The sequence below is a fragment of the Desmodus rotundus genome, chromosome 12, assembly GCF_022682495.2.
Source record: "Desmodus rotundus isolate HL8 chromosome 12, HLdesRot8A.1, whole genome shotgun sequence".
NCBI classification, from domain to species: domain Eukaryota; kingdom Metazoa; phylum Chordata; class Mammalia; order Chiroptera; family Phyllostomidae; genus Desmodus; species Desmodus rotundus.
Genome location: NC_071398.1, coordinates 92,938,152 through 92,953,113, shown reverse-complemented (window position 1 = coordinate 92,953,113; position 14,962 = coordinate 92,938,152). Strand labels below are relative to the sequence as shown.

The 14,962-nt window shown below is 44.8% G+C and overlaps 1 protein-coding gene across 2 annotated transcripts in view; it reads left to right on the top strand.

The window, feature by feature from the left end:
- The first annotated feature begins 11,769 nt into the window (after positions 1-11,769).
- Positions 11,770-14,962, top strand: part of RALGPS2 (Ral GEF with PH domain and SH3 binding motif 2) — a 117,086-nt gene continuing 113,893 nt past the window's right edge. For both annotated transcript variants that reach the window (XM_053916061.2, XM_053916060.2), the window contains exon 1: positions 11,770-12,005. The gene's annotated coding sequence lies outside the window, so the exon portion shown is untranslated. The remainder of the gene's footprint in view (positions 12,006-14,962) is intronic.

Sequence of the window (14,962 nt, the reverse complement as noted above, 5' to 3'; positions counted from 1 at the left end):
GGGTTCCCTTTTCTCCACAACCTCACCAACACTTGTTATTCATTGTCTTTTTGATAATAGCCATTCTGACAGGTGTGAGGTGATATCTCACTGTGGCTTTAATTTGCATCTCTCTGATGATCAGTGATTTGAGCATCTTTTCACACACCTATTGGCCATCTGTCTGTCCTCTTCAGAGAAGTGTCCATTCAGGTCCTTTGTCCATTTTTAAATTGGATTGTTTGGATTTTTGGTGTTGAGTTTTATAAGTTGTTTATGAATTTGGGATATTAACCCCTTATCAAGTGCATCACTGGCAAATATGTTCTCCCATTCAGTGGGCTGTCTTTTCATGTTGTTGATGGTCTCCTTTGCCATGAGTGTATATGTTAAAGATCATGTGAGTTGGGTCTGTGGCACTTGCAGCTGAAGGAGTCCTGATAAGTGCAGACACCTAATGTATTCCCAGATGTAACCGTGAAAGTGAATATATTACAATGAAGTACATTAAAAAAACGTGGTCCAGGTGTTGCTTGGACCCAGGCAGTGTAACAAAGCAGTCGGGAGTCTAGGCTCTGGAGTCACGGAGTGTGCTTGTCTGCAGACTAAACGTGACTCGGGGCTAAGAAGGGCTGTCCCTCTAAGGGGACATGTGCTCCCCGGTCGTCACAGAGAGGGCCTCAGTCACCATGGCCCAGGGCTGATGGCCATATATCATCCCATGGACACTATTGTCTTTCTTAGACGTGCATCCTGAGCAATGTCAGCCATGTCTTGTCTCTCTGTCCCCATCAGCACTAGAAAGAGAAAGGGAGAATGGGAGACCCACAAAAAACAGGAGCGAGCCTTTTCCGCTGTGGATGGGAAGAAATTCTTCCAGGCTGTGCTTTTGAGGAAAGAATGCAATCCAAGCCACCATTGTGAGTCCACAATTTTATTCATTTTCATCACCCCCTGGGGCATTTGCCACCCTGGCTTGGCGACTGCCCGTACTATTCTCCCACAGTGCTTGAACAGTTTCACTTGTCTGTTATGCGGCCTGAAAGGTGGAGGTTTGTTTGGGTTAAGAAATATTCCATACCAAGGACACACAAATGCCCTGGGAGGGTCAGCAGGAGAGCGCAGGCTTCAATGTCAGCTGGCCTGGATTCAAGGGCCAACTCTATTACTGACAGTAGCACAGTGACCTTGGGCAAGTTACTTAACCTCTCTGGGCCTCAGTTTCCTCATTGGTGGAATGCAGATGATAATAGCAGCTCCCTCCCAGGATCACTGAGGACCTAGAGACTTGATTCATGCTTGGAAGAGAGAGTCAGGCCCACAGGAAAGCATTATATAAGTGTCAGCTCTTATTATGCTTAGGTGTTCACACATCATTGCAATCAGATTTTCTTCTCCCTAATCTGGCTGAGAACTGCTTTGCTGAGGGAGCAGAAGTTTAATGGGAGGACAGGTGGGAATTCGAGGACCAGAGGAGTTGCAGATCAAGGTTGCGGGTGGGAATAGAGAGGCTAAAGTTAAGGACTGTGCAGAGGGAAGGAAGCCTGGATGAGATGCTACAGTTGGAGTCTTCGGGCCTCTAGAACAAAGGATATGAGAAGATGGAGGAGAGGGAAAAGAAAGCGAGAGGGGTGCCAAAGTAAACAGCACACATTTCAAAGCCTCGTCGAGTGTTGACTTGCATCCAGAAAAGGAAGAAATTCTTTTGCTCCCTCTTACTCTTGGACTGGTATCATAACTTAACTACATAATGAATGAAAGAGCATGCTGTGGACAAACCTGAGGTCCCAACCATCATTTACACTGTTGCAACAGGAAATATTTTCTGAGTTCAAATAACAGGCTTCAGTGATCTTTTGGAACAGGATCCATTTGTACGTTGGGGCCTGCCTGTTTCCTGGGGTGGGTGGCGGGGGTGGGATGCAGCTGGGCAGGTCAGATAGGGAGCCAGTGTTTCACAATAGAAGAAACTGGAGCTCACAGGGCTTGACTTATCCGACCAGTCACACATTGGGAACTAGAGCCCATGTCTCCAGGGCTCTACATTTCTAGCAGAGGCCAGATGACCACCTGCCCTTCTTTTTTAAGGAGATGGAAGAGGGGAAGAAAATGGGGAGAGCCACGGGTCTTCTCCAAGTCCAAGATTCTGTTAGTCTACGCTGCCTAGTTTTACAAACCATTGTTTACCAAGAGGCATGCCTTTAATAAGTGTTTTTAGATTAATCCAGGTGTTCGGAAAGCTACCATAATATTTTCTGTCTAGGAGGCACTGAATAGAGTGGTTAAGACCATGCACCTGGGGCAAGACGGCCTCAGATCAAGTCCTACTGCTGCCACGTCCTAGTGTGTGACCTTGAACTAGCTGCTCATGTGTAGTACCTACCCCACAGGGCTGTCGTGAGGGTGAGACGAGTCGATGCATATGGAGAGCTTAGAAAGCACCTGGTAGATATTAGCAGATACTGTGTGCAGAATACTATGGGAATGGTGTGCTGAGATCGAAGTTATCCCCCGCTTTCAAGGAACTTCGAAACTAGCTGGGAGAGAAAGCATCTGCGTATGATATATCTTAAGGAAATAGGCACAATATAAACACATCTCCTTTCATAAAGGTATGCACTGTTGTATCACTAATAAAAATTAAGTAGATAAGAACTAGGGAAAGAAAAGAGAATGTGAGCCATGACCCAAATTTTGAAAGACTTGCTGGTTTCCCACTACAAACAGGCTAATAATGCAAGGTGTCTGGAAAAGTGACTTGCCCGTTACTGATATCATTCATCTTGATTCATTATATATTTAATGAAAACCTTCTCTGTGCAAGAAACTTTGTTTTTTTTTCTAAGATAGTGGTCATGAAGGACCACAGCATTGAAGGAGCTCTTAACCTCTAGGAGCGGGAGGTCTGCTCTACAAAGTCATGTACTAACAAAACACATGGCAGAAAGCACCACAAAAAAGGCTTCACCAGGTGGCAATACAGTGGTTTCCAGAAATTCTATTAATTGCATTTTATAAAATGGGTTAGTCCTTGGTGCACAGAGGAGCCCAGGCGCCTAATTAACACGAGAGAGATCTTTTTCCTTTTGGAAAGGCCTCCAGGGGTGCAACAGGTATCGGAACTAATCCTCCTTGGGCTTTGCGGGATGAGGGATTTAGTCAAGCTTGTCCAGAGCTGAGGACACCCCACTAAATGGACAAGGGATGGATCAGAATGAGTTTTAGTGCATCTGCTAGCTAGACAGCGGGGCTGGTTGTGTGTACCGCCTCTGACTCTCCTCTCTCCACCCTGCCCCACTCCATGACTCCTGCTGGGTAGATTCGTTTTGGGGATAAATCACAGATCAGGAGAGTGATCGGTAGAGTCAGAGAGATCGACATTTTCCACTCTGAGACTGTCTCTGTTTTAACTACCCTTTTGCATCTGGACAATTACTTTTCTAGACTCTTCTTCTGTGTATTTCTCTATTATAACACATTCCTCTCTCATCTGAGCAAAGTTTTTAGTGCGTTACACTTGCCAAGTGCATAGCTCATCTCACGTGGGCTGCATTCTGAAGGTTTCGTCCTGATGACGCTGAGGGAGGAAGGTGAGTCTCTGATCCCTGTTCTAAATCTCACTGCGGGACAGGTTATGTCGGGAAGTCGTCTGTTGAGAACAAATGCCAACGTAATAGTTGAATTATTTCTTTACCTGAAGATTTCCTCTTCTTCCTGACTTTTTGTCCCCATCTCCTGTCCTCAGTCTTGAATACTAATTTTAGATTTGACCTCTGTCTGCCTGACTATATAACAAATGTTATATGGTTAATGAAATAGGCATCTCAGTGCGTGGTGTCTCCAGTTCCCAAACTTTCCAGAGTTGTGCTGCGCAAATCATCTGGCTTTTTTTCCCTTTTTTTTTTTTCTGCCTTTTCCCTCTACCAGCAGTTAATTTCACTTTCTTCTGCTTAATCTTTTTAAAATTTATTTTAACAATTTTTAAAAATTTGTTAGCCTCTCCTTTTTTACTCTTTCTGTCCTTTATTGTAATTTTAGGAGAGTTTTGGAAGGTAGCAGATAGAAACTCATATATTCAATTCACCAAGTGTAGAAGGTGGTCAAAAAGTTTGTTTTTGATCTATCAGAAGCCCTGCGTCTCTTGTGGTTATATTTCAAGAGTAATAATGATGTTAGGAAAGAAAAATACTGAAAACAAGTCTGTGCAAGTATTAAAAGATAACTCAGCCCCAAAGTCCATTAGTTTCAACGTGTAGGAGGGTCATGTTTATAGTTCAGTATATATCAGCAAATTTAACACGATCTTTTGAAAAGTGGCTAACAGAGGCTGTTTTTATTTGTGAAGTCACGTCTTTTAACTGGGGCCACAATTGGAAACTCACTTAAACTTTCTCAAGCCGAATACTCTTAAATAATAACTACTATGTTAAAAAAAATATTATGGCTTTCCAGATAAATATAATTGCCAGTATCTAACAGTGAGTTTCAAATCCGCGGATACAGGATTAAGTCATAATTAAGAAAGTCTCTCTTGCTGAGCGAAGTCTCAATTAAATACAGTAAAAAATTACATGCAGTGTATTGGTTGATCTCACAGAAGTACTTCAAAATGCTTAGGTTACTGACTTCCAGAAGGAATGAGAATATTTCTTTCTGTAATGGGAAACCACAGATAGAATTGCATCTGTGCAGGGACGTGGACCGAGTGTGAGTGCAGGACGCTTTCCCCTCTGTAATGCGATAACCAGCCTCATCGCTGCACTACTGTGACAGGCACGATCTCCTGCAATACACTTTTTAGTACACTGAACAAAAGGAGGAATTGGGAGGAATTGCACCTAATGCCATTTTTTCCCATTTCTTTTTCCCATTATTCTAAAATTATTTAGATTTTTGAAAGCTCTTTTACCCTGGAACTCTTGAGGAAGCTTCTCTAATCAAACTGAATTTAGAAAATAATATTTTAAATTTATTTAAATTATGGTTGACATGTAGTATTTTATATTAGTCTCAGGTTCATAACACAGTAGAAGGTACTATTTTTAAATTAAACATGTATTGGGTATCCCATGTCAAGTTGTTCATTGTTAGCATAAAGTACATTATATTCAGCAAGTATTTTCCAAGCTCCATTGATGTACATGACATTGAGCTGTTAATGACGAGAATGTAAGAGAAGCACAGTTTAATAAGGAGGCCACACACAACAGTGGAGACTGCGGGTCAGACTGCCGGGCTTTGATTCCTAGCTTTGCTGTTGCCAGGCAGCATGACCTGGGCAAGTCATGGGACGTCTCTAAGCTTCACCTTCAAGATGTGGTAAAAATATCTTTCAAGGTTGTGGAGAGAGAAAGATGAGGTTACACAGGCTTGGCATTTAGTGTGTTACCTGTCTATTGTAAATGCTCAATGAACATGAATTGGGAGGGAGAGGGATTGATTGTAGTGTGTGTGTGAGAGAGAGAGAGAGAGATTATACTATACTTTCCAGGAGCTTACAATCTATTGGGTGATACAGAAAACACAGCCTGGTGAAACTGTAAGTCATTATATAATAAATTGTCAAAGAGAGAGAGAGAAAGAGAGGTACCAATAACTCAGCAGGGGTTTGGAGGAGGGAGGTGTTAGAGAGAGAGGGACATGCTGATCGGAGCGTCCTCATGGAAGGAGCAGAGGCAGGTCTTAATCAGACCCTGAAGAAATTTTGGGACAGACCAACGAAAGGAACAGGGAAGGGTGTGCTGAAATGGAATGATAGGAGTGGGTCCAAACGGGGAGCTTATGCAAAGTAATTTATTGTTTATTGAAAAAATAAAGCATGGCCTGGCCCGGCTAGTGGGTGGACTGCTGATGAGATGCATTAGTGGGTAGACTGAGGTTACGGAGGTCCCTGGATGCCGCCTTGGTAAATGACAAGGAACAAGTCGGGATTTTTGAACTTGGAAGTGAGTAGGGGTTGGGAGGATATGTGGCACAATGAAAACAGGGTAGAAATAGGTGTGTTTTTTAAAAAGTGTGTGGAGAACAGAGATCAGTTAGGAGTACCTTTCTACATACAGTTTGGGTTACTATAGTTACCCTCCAAGATTGCAAAACTGTGATAAGGATCAGGACTAAATGGATAAATGGTAAAGGAGAGAAAATGAAAGAGTTCACAGAGATTCTAAAGCTTGGGGGAGGAAGAAGTGGTGGGAATAGCGACGTCGGCAGGGGTGACAGTTAAGGAATGAGAGGTTTTCAGGTTAAAAAGAAAGCAATACCGTTTTTGTGGTCCTTGCTTTCGTGAATGCTATACACGCTTCTAGTGAAGAAAACAATTACAACAGCAACAGCAAACAATGGAAGTCTACCCAGTAGAAAAATGAAACTTTCCTTCTCTTGCCCTGGCCAGCTAGCTCAGTTGGTTGGAGCATCCTCCCGATACACCAAGGTTGCAGGTTCGATCCTTGGCCAGGACACATACAAGAGACAGCCAGTGAAGTCATAAAGAAGTGGAACAGCAAAGCGATATTCCTCTCTCTCTCCCCCACCCTCTCTCTCTGTCTAAAATAAATAAATAAAAACTAAAAAAAAAAGAAAAAGTACCCTTCTCTTGGAGTAATTGCTGTGACAGTTTGCACAGCTTTTCCAGGCAGGTCTCTAAGTGCTTGCCAACTTAAAAGAAAAAGAAATGGAACACTGGCGTGCATAGTTCTCCTCAACTCATTTTTTTCCTTATAGAGCTATTTTTCATTGTAAGGAAATACTATAATTGTATTTACCCACTCGCATACTGATAGACATTAAGTGTTCCAACCTTTGCTAGTACAAGCATCGTTAATGAGCAGTCCTCTACATCTCTTTGGGTGTTGTCACACTGTTTTTGCAGGAGAAGTGCGTGTGTGTGCAGTTGCTGGGTCAAAGTGTATATATCCATTTCAGTTTTTCCGTGCCTTTGGCAAGTTGCCCACCAAAGAGGTACAGCCATTCACACTCCCACCATCGGTGTATGACTCTGTTGCCCACATCGTGGCTGACCCTGGCTATTAGAAATCTTATTAATTGGACAATCCATTATGCAAAAGATGTCTTGTTTTATTTTGTCTTTCTTTGATAATCGGTAAGGATGGACATAATTTCATAGGTTTTATTAGTCGTTTTAATTTTTCCTCCTGAGGTTATTTCAGTTTTGAACTTGGAAAGGTTTAACAGGCGCTGGGGTGTCCTCATATGGATGTCATGGAGGCCATCACACACGTGGTACAGAAGTCTAGGTGGGAATTCCAGCAGAGCAGCGACAGTTGAAAACAGAAGGCTGTGCAAGTTCCCCATACGATCACAAAAGAAGAGGTTACGAGGCCCTCAGGAAACTCAGAGTTGGGAAGGAGAAAAAGGAAAGTGGGAGAAGCCCAGCAGTCGTAGGGATGGAGGTAGAGACAAGACTGTGCTCTGTCGTGCTGACTGGTCACGGGATTTCGGGTAAATCTTGAATCTCCGAGCCTCAGTTTCCTCATTCGTAAAATGAAAGGTTGGGAAAGATGACTCTTAAATGATAAAATTCAATGTCTCTATAATTTTAACCCGAGACATGAGACAATTTCATGGGAGTAGTCAACACTGTTAGGAAGCATGTGGGCTTTGGCAGTAGGGCGGTCGTTCGAAGTAATTATGGTGTTACAGTCTATGGATCACTTCTGCTGCGGCTGCTTGGAAATTCTAACACTTAAAAAACGCTTCTATAATTTCAAATGTATAGAAAAGTTACCAAATACCCTTTACCCAGAGTACCCTATTGCTAATATTTTACTTACTTGTTTTACTTTTCTCTTTTCTCTTCCCCCCACTCTGTCTATATATAGGTACATACACACAGTATTCTATCTCAGCCACACACACCCTATCCTTTACTCTGACTACTGCAGTATTTAGGTACATAACCACAGCACAGTTGCCAATTTCAGGAGTTTTAACTTTGATGCAATACCTTTTCTATCTGTTTTCCAATAGTGTGCTTTATAGAATCCGCCCCCCCCCCACCTCCACCACAGTAAAGGACCCAGTTTAGTCTCTCACGTTGCCTTTAGTTGTCTTGGCTCTTTAGCTGGAATAATATCACAGCCTTTGTCTTTCAAAGAAAACAACAGCAAAAAACTCCTAATGTGGGGTTTATCTGATATTTCATCATTAGATTCCTCACTAGGTTTTCTCATTTCCTCATTAGATGTTGTATTCTCTGGGAATCACATCTTGAGGCAAACAGTGTCCATCTGTTCCTCTGTTGTGATGTTAATTTTGATCACCTGGTCAAGGTTTTATCCAGTTTCTCCTGTGTATAAATACAGTTTTTCCTTCCTTGCAACCAGTCGGAAGTCTACGGGAAGAAGTCAGATGGCACAAATATCCTGTTCCTCATCAAAACTTCTCCCTACATGGAGCACCCATTGGTGGTTCTTGCCTTACCCAGCCTTTGCCACAATGGTTTGCAAACGATGATTATCCAACTCCAGCACAACCTCCCTATTCACCTGTTGGCATTCAGCAAGCCGCCATAAGCAAGAGTACTCTATTTGTCTTATCTATCACATTTATTACTGGTATGGATTTATGAATTCTGGTGGTTTTTTTTAATTCTAACCTCATTTTGCATGTAGGATATGTAAGGAAACTACTTTGATGAGCGTTATTGAAAAAGATCCTGACCTTTCATTAAGCATGAAAAGCAACACCTAAAATTTTTATAAGTAGGATGCAAAGAGAATTTGCTTACCTAGGAAACTCAATGATTCAAAATAGAGGAAAGTAGGCGAATGGCCCTTATACAAAGTAAATGCCACACATCTCAGAGTAGTTTCGGCATTTCCTGAGGTTCTTTACTCTTATTTTATACATACATACATAGATATAGTTTAAAACTTGGGCTACTCGGCTCCCCAGGCTAGCGTGCTAAGACAGTTCAAAGGGAGGTGTGTGTGCAGGCAGGCAGTGCTGCGACCGGCGCAGCATCACCAAGGGCTGGCAGGAAGGTCGGTGACGGGTACCATCAGCCTCAGTTAGACTCAGCGAATGTAGGGTGAAGGCAGGAGGTACTTGCAAGCTCCTGCGGACATCTTGGTATCACGGCTTTTGTTTTTAAGACACTTCCGAGGTATTAGTGGATTTTGGGTGTGCTACTTTGCCTACGTCTTAAATCAGAACATAAAACTGAGATATGTTCTCAAAATGCCTCGCCAGTATACGCATACGTATTTGAAAAAAGAAAGGTTAGAGAAATAATAGAGGCATGTGTTATTACTGACATTTTGTCAGTTGTAATGGAATGAATTAGGTGTTGCTGAATGATGCTCTTCCTTACCGCGCCAGCTTGAGATTGTTTCCACGGCTGGGAGGGGATGATGCGCTGTGCTTTGCAGTGGTGGTCTCTTGATTTCGAAACTGCTTGTTCCCTACTGAAGGTAGTTCCTTGGCTTACCCCCTTGGAAGTGATTTTGATGGATAGTAATAAAAATGCTACATAATGGTGATTCCTCAGAAATGACTTTTCAGCATATTGAATTCTCATTGATTCTATTTTATATAATGGCATTTCTATTTTATACATTAGTACTTTTTGTTTTACTAAGACTGCATATTTTTTGTCTTTTGGCAAAAGCAAATGAAATACACAAAGCAACTTATAGAATTTACTTGTAATAAAAGATGCTGAGGAAAAATTGCTGCTGGTCCTCTTCAATTATAAAAAGCTACTGTTTTATTTGCATATCCATGAATGGGAAGGGACATTGACTTTCTAAAGTAATTCCCAAACTATGATAAAAAAAGACACTCAGAATGAGCTTTTTCCTGTATTTTTAATACAAAATTATTAATTTTACCAAGTTCATAAATTTGAACTTAACACAGTGCTAAAGGTTAGTAAAAGTATTATTTTACAGGTTATCAACGTGAGAAACAGACTTTGAGTAATTATTCCAAACTCAGAAATCCAGTATGTCTAAGAATTCAGTGTATCCATGGCCCAGCTTCCCGAGTAACATGGCTTTTTCTCTTCGGAGTCCAAATGAAACTTCACTGCCTTTACAATAAACTGAAAATTATTGGCAGAGGTAGGAACACAAGCTCATTTGCTTTTAGGAAACCCCAATTCAAGTTCAAAGTAATTGTAAGACATTTATACAAAATGGAATTCCCTTTTGTTCCTCAGTTTTCCTATTGTTTAAGAGCAGCAATAATGAGATATACTCAAGAAATAGCCCATTATAATTATATATAAATATATGTATAATTGTATTGTTGTCGGCACATACCCAACCACCTTTTCCTTAACCTCTTACTAACACTTAAGGGGGGGGGGGGAAAGCCCTAATCATTTACACAACTTGATAACTAGAAGAGTTTTTCCTCCGAGTGCTAATTCTCTTTGCTCGTTGTTTCTTCAGGACTTGAATCATTAACATTTATGGGAAAATGTCTGTATACATAACACATTTCCCTCCTTTTTTTTTTTTTTTTTACCAACTGTCTCTTTTCCTTTTTTTGTTTTTTCAGACTATTCTCATTTGAAAGATGTTTGTTTTCTTTTCCTTCTCTTTGTTCCTCTACTTCTCCCAGTGATTTCATCATGCTTCTTTTAAAGACTTTCTTTAAAAATAAAATGGAATAAAAATGAAAAACTTTTGCCTATCCATGTTTTTTCCTTTTTTTTTTTTTAGCTTATCTTGGGTGGGTGGAGGCTTTAAAGAAACAACCCTCTTTAAGAGAAGGGGGTTGACAGACATTCCAGCTGCCCCAACTAAAGGGCTAGGACACAAGGCGGTCAAAAGAGGACGTAATAGCACTCTGCAATATACGAGATTAATCAGTTCTGTTTAATGGTTATTAAAGAGGAAAGAAACCAAGTGGGAACAATTTGGGTCCTTTCATGTTTTGGACCCAACGCCAGCACACGGCATTCCTTCCACATGCGACTGCACAGGTCATCAAATCATCACCCATTTACAAACGGTCTAATGACAGCGTACACTTAAAACCATCCATTTACAGTCGCTCGGCACCAAACGGTGCTAATTTTAAGTAGGCCACCCCATATAGTGCGCCCTCCGAAACAACACCCTTCCACCATTTATACCAAATCTACTCCTTTTTCATTCGCAGGAAATATTTAGTATTTCAGAATCTCGTTCGTGCATTGAAGTGAAAATACTGTTCACCCGCAACTCATCTATCGGAGACCCAGGTGTTGCCAGATTTCTGTCATTTGTTCATGAAGCCCAGGGCGGTAGCCTGCAGGACACTTACAAAGGCCTTCTAACACTTTGCGCCGAATCTCGAATCTCGATGTGTGAGAGTCCTGATCACCATAATTTATGATCCTACGGCAGTGGGGTGGCTCTTCACTCTCGGAGCCCCCTCACTGGGCCGCAGCGACTTCTAAAAGCACCGCTTGCGCGAGCACGACATTGGATGTGGGGGCCAAGGGTTTCCAGACTTTGTTCTCCGGCCTTGAAGATGAGGTGCAGGAGCTCTAGCCGACAGGCGGCACCGTGGATTGCACTGCGGAGGGCCGGTGCGGGAGGGGGGCCCCACCTGCCTGCCTTCCGATCCCCTCCCCGCCTCCAAGTTTGGCGGGTAGCGGCTCCTCCCACCAGTGGGCGCGGGCCGGGGGGCTGCGGCGCGCGCCTAGGCCAAGGGCGCCGGGCGGCCGTTGGGCGCAGCGGGGCGGGGGCGCGGCTGGCGGGGGCGCGCGCGGGGAAGACCCCGCGGGCCGCGGCTCACGGGGCCGGCGCGAGCGTGCTCCGTTGGCGTGCGAGCGCGGCTGGGCCCCGCCCGCTCGGCGCGCGTCCCCGCCAGGTCTGCTCTCCTCCCCCAGCCCGGGGCGGACGGGGTGGATCCAGCTCACTCCCCTCCCCCGAGTGCCGCGGCGGCGGCGGGCGCTAAATGAGAGACGCTGACTGCTCGGGTCGCCGGGCTCTAGCCTAGGCGGCGGTGGCGGCGGAGCGTGACGCCGGCGGGTCTTTCCGTCCTCCGAGGCAACGGCCGCGGCTGCACAGGTCGGTGCCCTGGACGCGGGCCCGGTGCGGGGTCTCGGCGGGCGGTGCAGGGGAGGGAAAGTGGGTGCGCGGCGCCCCCACGGCGGAGTTGAGCCGTAGCGGCGGCAGCGGCGGCGGCGGCGCGGTGAATGGCGGCGGCTGCGCGCGTTGAACTCCCGGCTGCGGCCGCGGGCTGCTCGGCCTCGGCGCGGGGAGGGGGCGGCGGGGCTCAAGCTGAGGGAGGAAGGAGCCGGGGGTTCGGGGCCGTACATCTCTCGGCGGCTCGCTTTCCGAGTCCGGAGGCGGCTGTGCGGTCCCCCCGCCGGTTCTCTGTCCCGGCGTCCGGGTCACAGCGAGCCCCCGAGCCCATCTCTCCTGGTTCTTGCCCCCGGGTGGCCGGAGCCCCTGGCCCCGGCCCCCGCCGCCCGGCGCCCCGCAGCGCCTCCGCCTCCCTCCAGGTGAGCGGGCGCCCGGACTGGCGAGCGGGCCACACCCCCTCCCCGGCCCTGGCCGCTGCGTCCCCAAAGCCCCGCAGCTGAGCCCGCCGCCTGCGAAGCGCGCAGTGGCCGTCAGGGTGACCTGTTGCGGAGCGGCCCGCAGCCTGAGTCGCCCGGCAGCCTCGGACCCGGAGATGCTGGTGCCGCGCTGGCCTCCGGCCGGGCGCGCGGTGGGGTGCGGGGCGGGGGACGCTGCCGGAGGTCCGGGGACTGCACTACTCGGAGCCGGCGGATTGAAAGGAGCAGATTCTGGACGGCTCTGATCAAACACTTGCAAAGCCGGGCTGTCTGTCTGCAAATAACCGGAATTCCATTGCAGTATCGGATTAGGTAGGCGCATAAACACCGTGCTCTAGAGGTGACTGGGGAGCAACCCGAGCCCCGAGCGAGGCGCTCCTATCTGCAAAAGAGCCGTAAACCTGTTCGGTGCTGAATTATCTCCCTAGCAGCCCCCCTCGAGTTTTCCTGGAGCCGTGTGTTGTGTAGACGCAGGCCAGTTTCAGTGTACGTGGGCGTGTTTGGGGAGAAGCTGCGAGCTGATAGGAGGCACCTGGTACAAATGTTAATTTGTTTGAATTGGGAGGGGTGAGGGAGGAGGAAGAGAGGGCGCTGATGTTAGCTGTGGAGGAGGGGCGATGGCAGCACGAAATTTCTGTTTAAGAAAGCGCTAAAAAGAAGTGTCTAATACCCAGTGTTTCAGACCGTGAAGTAGGAAACCCAGACAGCAGTTAATGGAGCTTTATCTTTCACGTGCCCAGGATTTTTAAAGTGCGACGCTGTAATTGCTATTGCGAGCCCTTGTTTTCGAACCGGTGTGTTTATGAGTTCACTGTGGTGTTTTTCTGCCTTCACCCTCAGATCGACTCTTGTTCACGTCTCTCTGGAGTTGGCCATCAGAATCTGGGAAACTTTTCGATCCTTGCAGACTTAGTATTGCGGTCACAGGTCATACCTTGCCGTTCATAAAAGCCTGTTCCACCCCCCATCGCAATGCTTCTACAGGTGCTGTAGAATCCTACATAAAATGTTTATTACTGTTACTGCTGAATGTCTTACTGTAGACTTTAAGATTACGAACTTATCCAAATAGTATTATTTTAATAAAAATAACCTTTAACTCAAGTTTGTAGGCATAAAGCTTATCGTCTAGCTTCCAAGGTTTGGAAAAATAACTTGTCTCTTTAACTTAAAGATCAAATATAAGGACATTAAGTGGTTTTTTGAATAATTTCAATGTAATTATTTTAAGCAGTTTATTTTCTCTTTTTAAAAAGTCAGTATAATTTTGAAGTAGTAAGATCTACCTTATTTTCCCATTTTATTCCACCTTTCTTTGAATTAAGGAGTTTGGCTTTCAAAATACTCTGGTGGGACCCTGGAAATATTGTTCACTTTGCCTAAATTATTCAGGATTGCAACAGAACTTTAAAGATGTGCTTGCATTATCAAAATTGCAACATGCTTTATTATCAGAAACAACACACCAAAACTTCCTGAGCAAAAATATAACTAGAAAGAACTGGCTTTGTGAATCTTTTGTGTACTTCTGTGACACGTGCGAGTGCTGTGTTTGTGTGTGTTGAACTATCCAGCCCAGCTCTTGTTCAGCTTATTAAGTCATCACAGTTGAGAGATTAGTTGTTTGTAGTGAACGATGGAGATGTAGGTGACATTGTTCTGCTGCATCCTCAGTCACTTAAGCTTTTGTCCGGAGGTCCGGTCCTTTCTTTGGTTCCTGGGTTCATTCATTCGTCCCTTCGACAAGTATTTATAGAGTACCTACTTGGTGCCTAGATGTTGGGGGTATAAAGAAAAAGGTCTGTGTCCTGATGGAGCTTAAAGGGTAAATGGGCAAATAGTCTACTACTTCGTGGTCAGGTAACACTGTTTAATGTTAGTTTAAGAAGTAAAATCTCCTCCGATGAGTTTTTATTTTTTTAATTTTTTTATCCTCACCCAGTGACATTTTTTTTTTTCATTGCTTTTAGACAGAGAGGGAGGGGGAGGGAAAATCACTGATGCAGGAGAGAAGCATTGGTTGGTTGCCTACCATAGGCCCAAACAGGGAATCTGTGCCCGCAGCTTGAGTAGGTGCCCTGACCGGGAATCGAACCTACACGTTTTGGTTACAGGATGACACTGCAACCCAGAGCCACACCGGTCAGGACACTGATGGGTTTGTTTGATGAAGGGTAGTGCTCGTGTTTCTTCGTTCTCAGAATAGTAGAAACTATTACTGAGTGAACAAAAGCAATGAGACAGTTGTTTTAAAAATATGCTGATGTTTATGTACATTGGGTGCCTGGTTCCCAACTAAATCAAAATAAACGTCCTGCCTGAAGTCAGGTTAGATACAGAGTTTACATGCGGTTCAACAGCTTTATTCTTTTGTCTTATTTAAATGAAATGTCTCCTAAAAGTTTTTTCTTGGCGCGTATTTATAAGGGAGTTTAATTCTTTTTTTTTTTTTACATGTATATA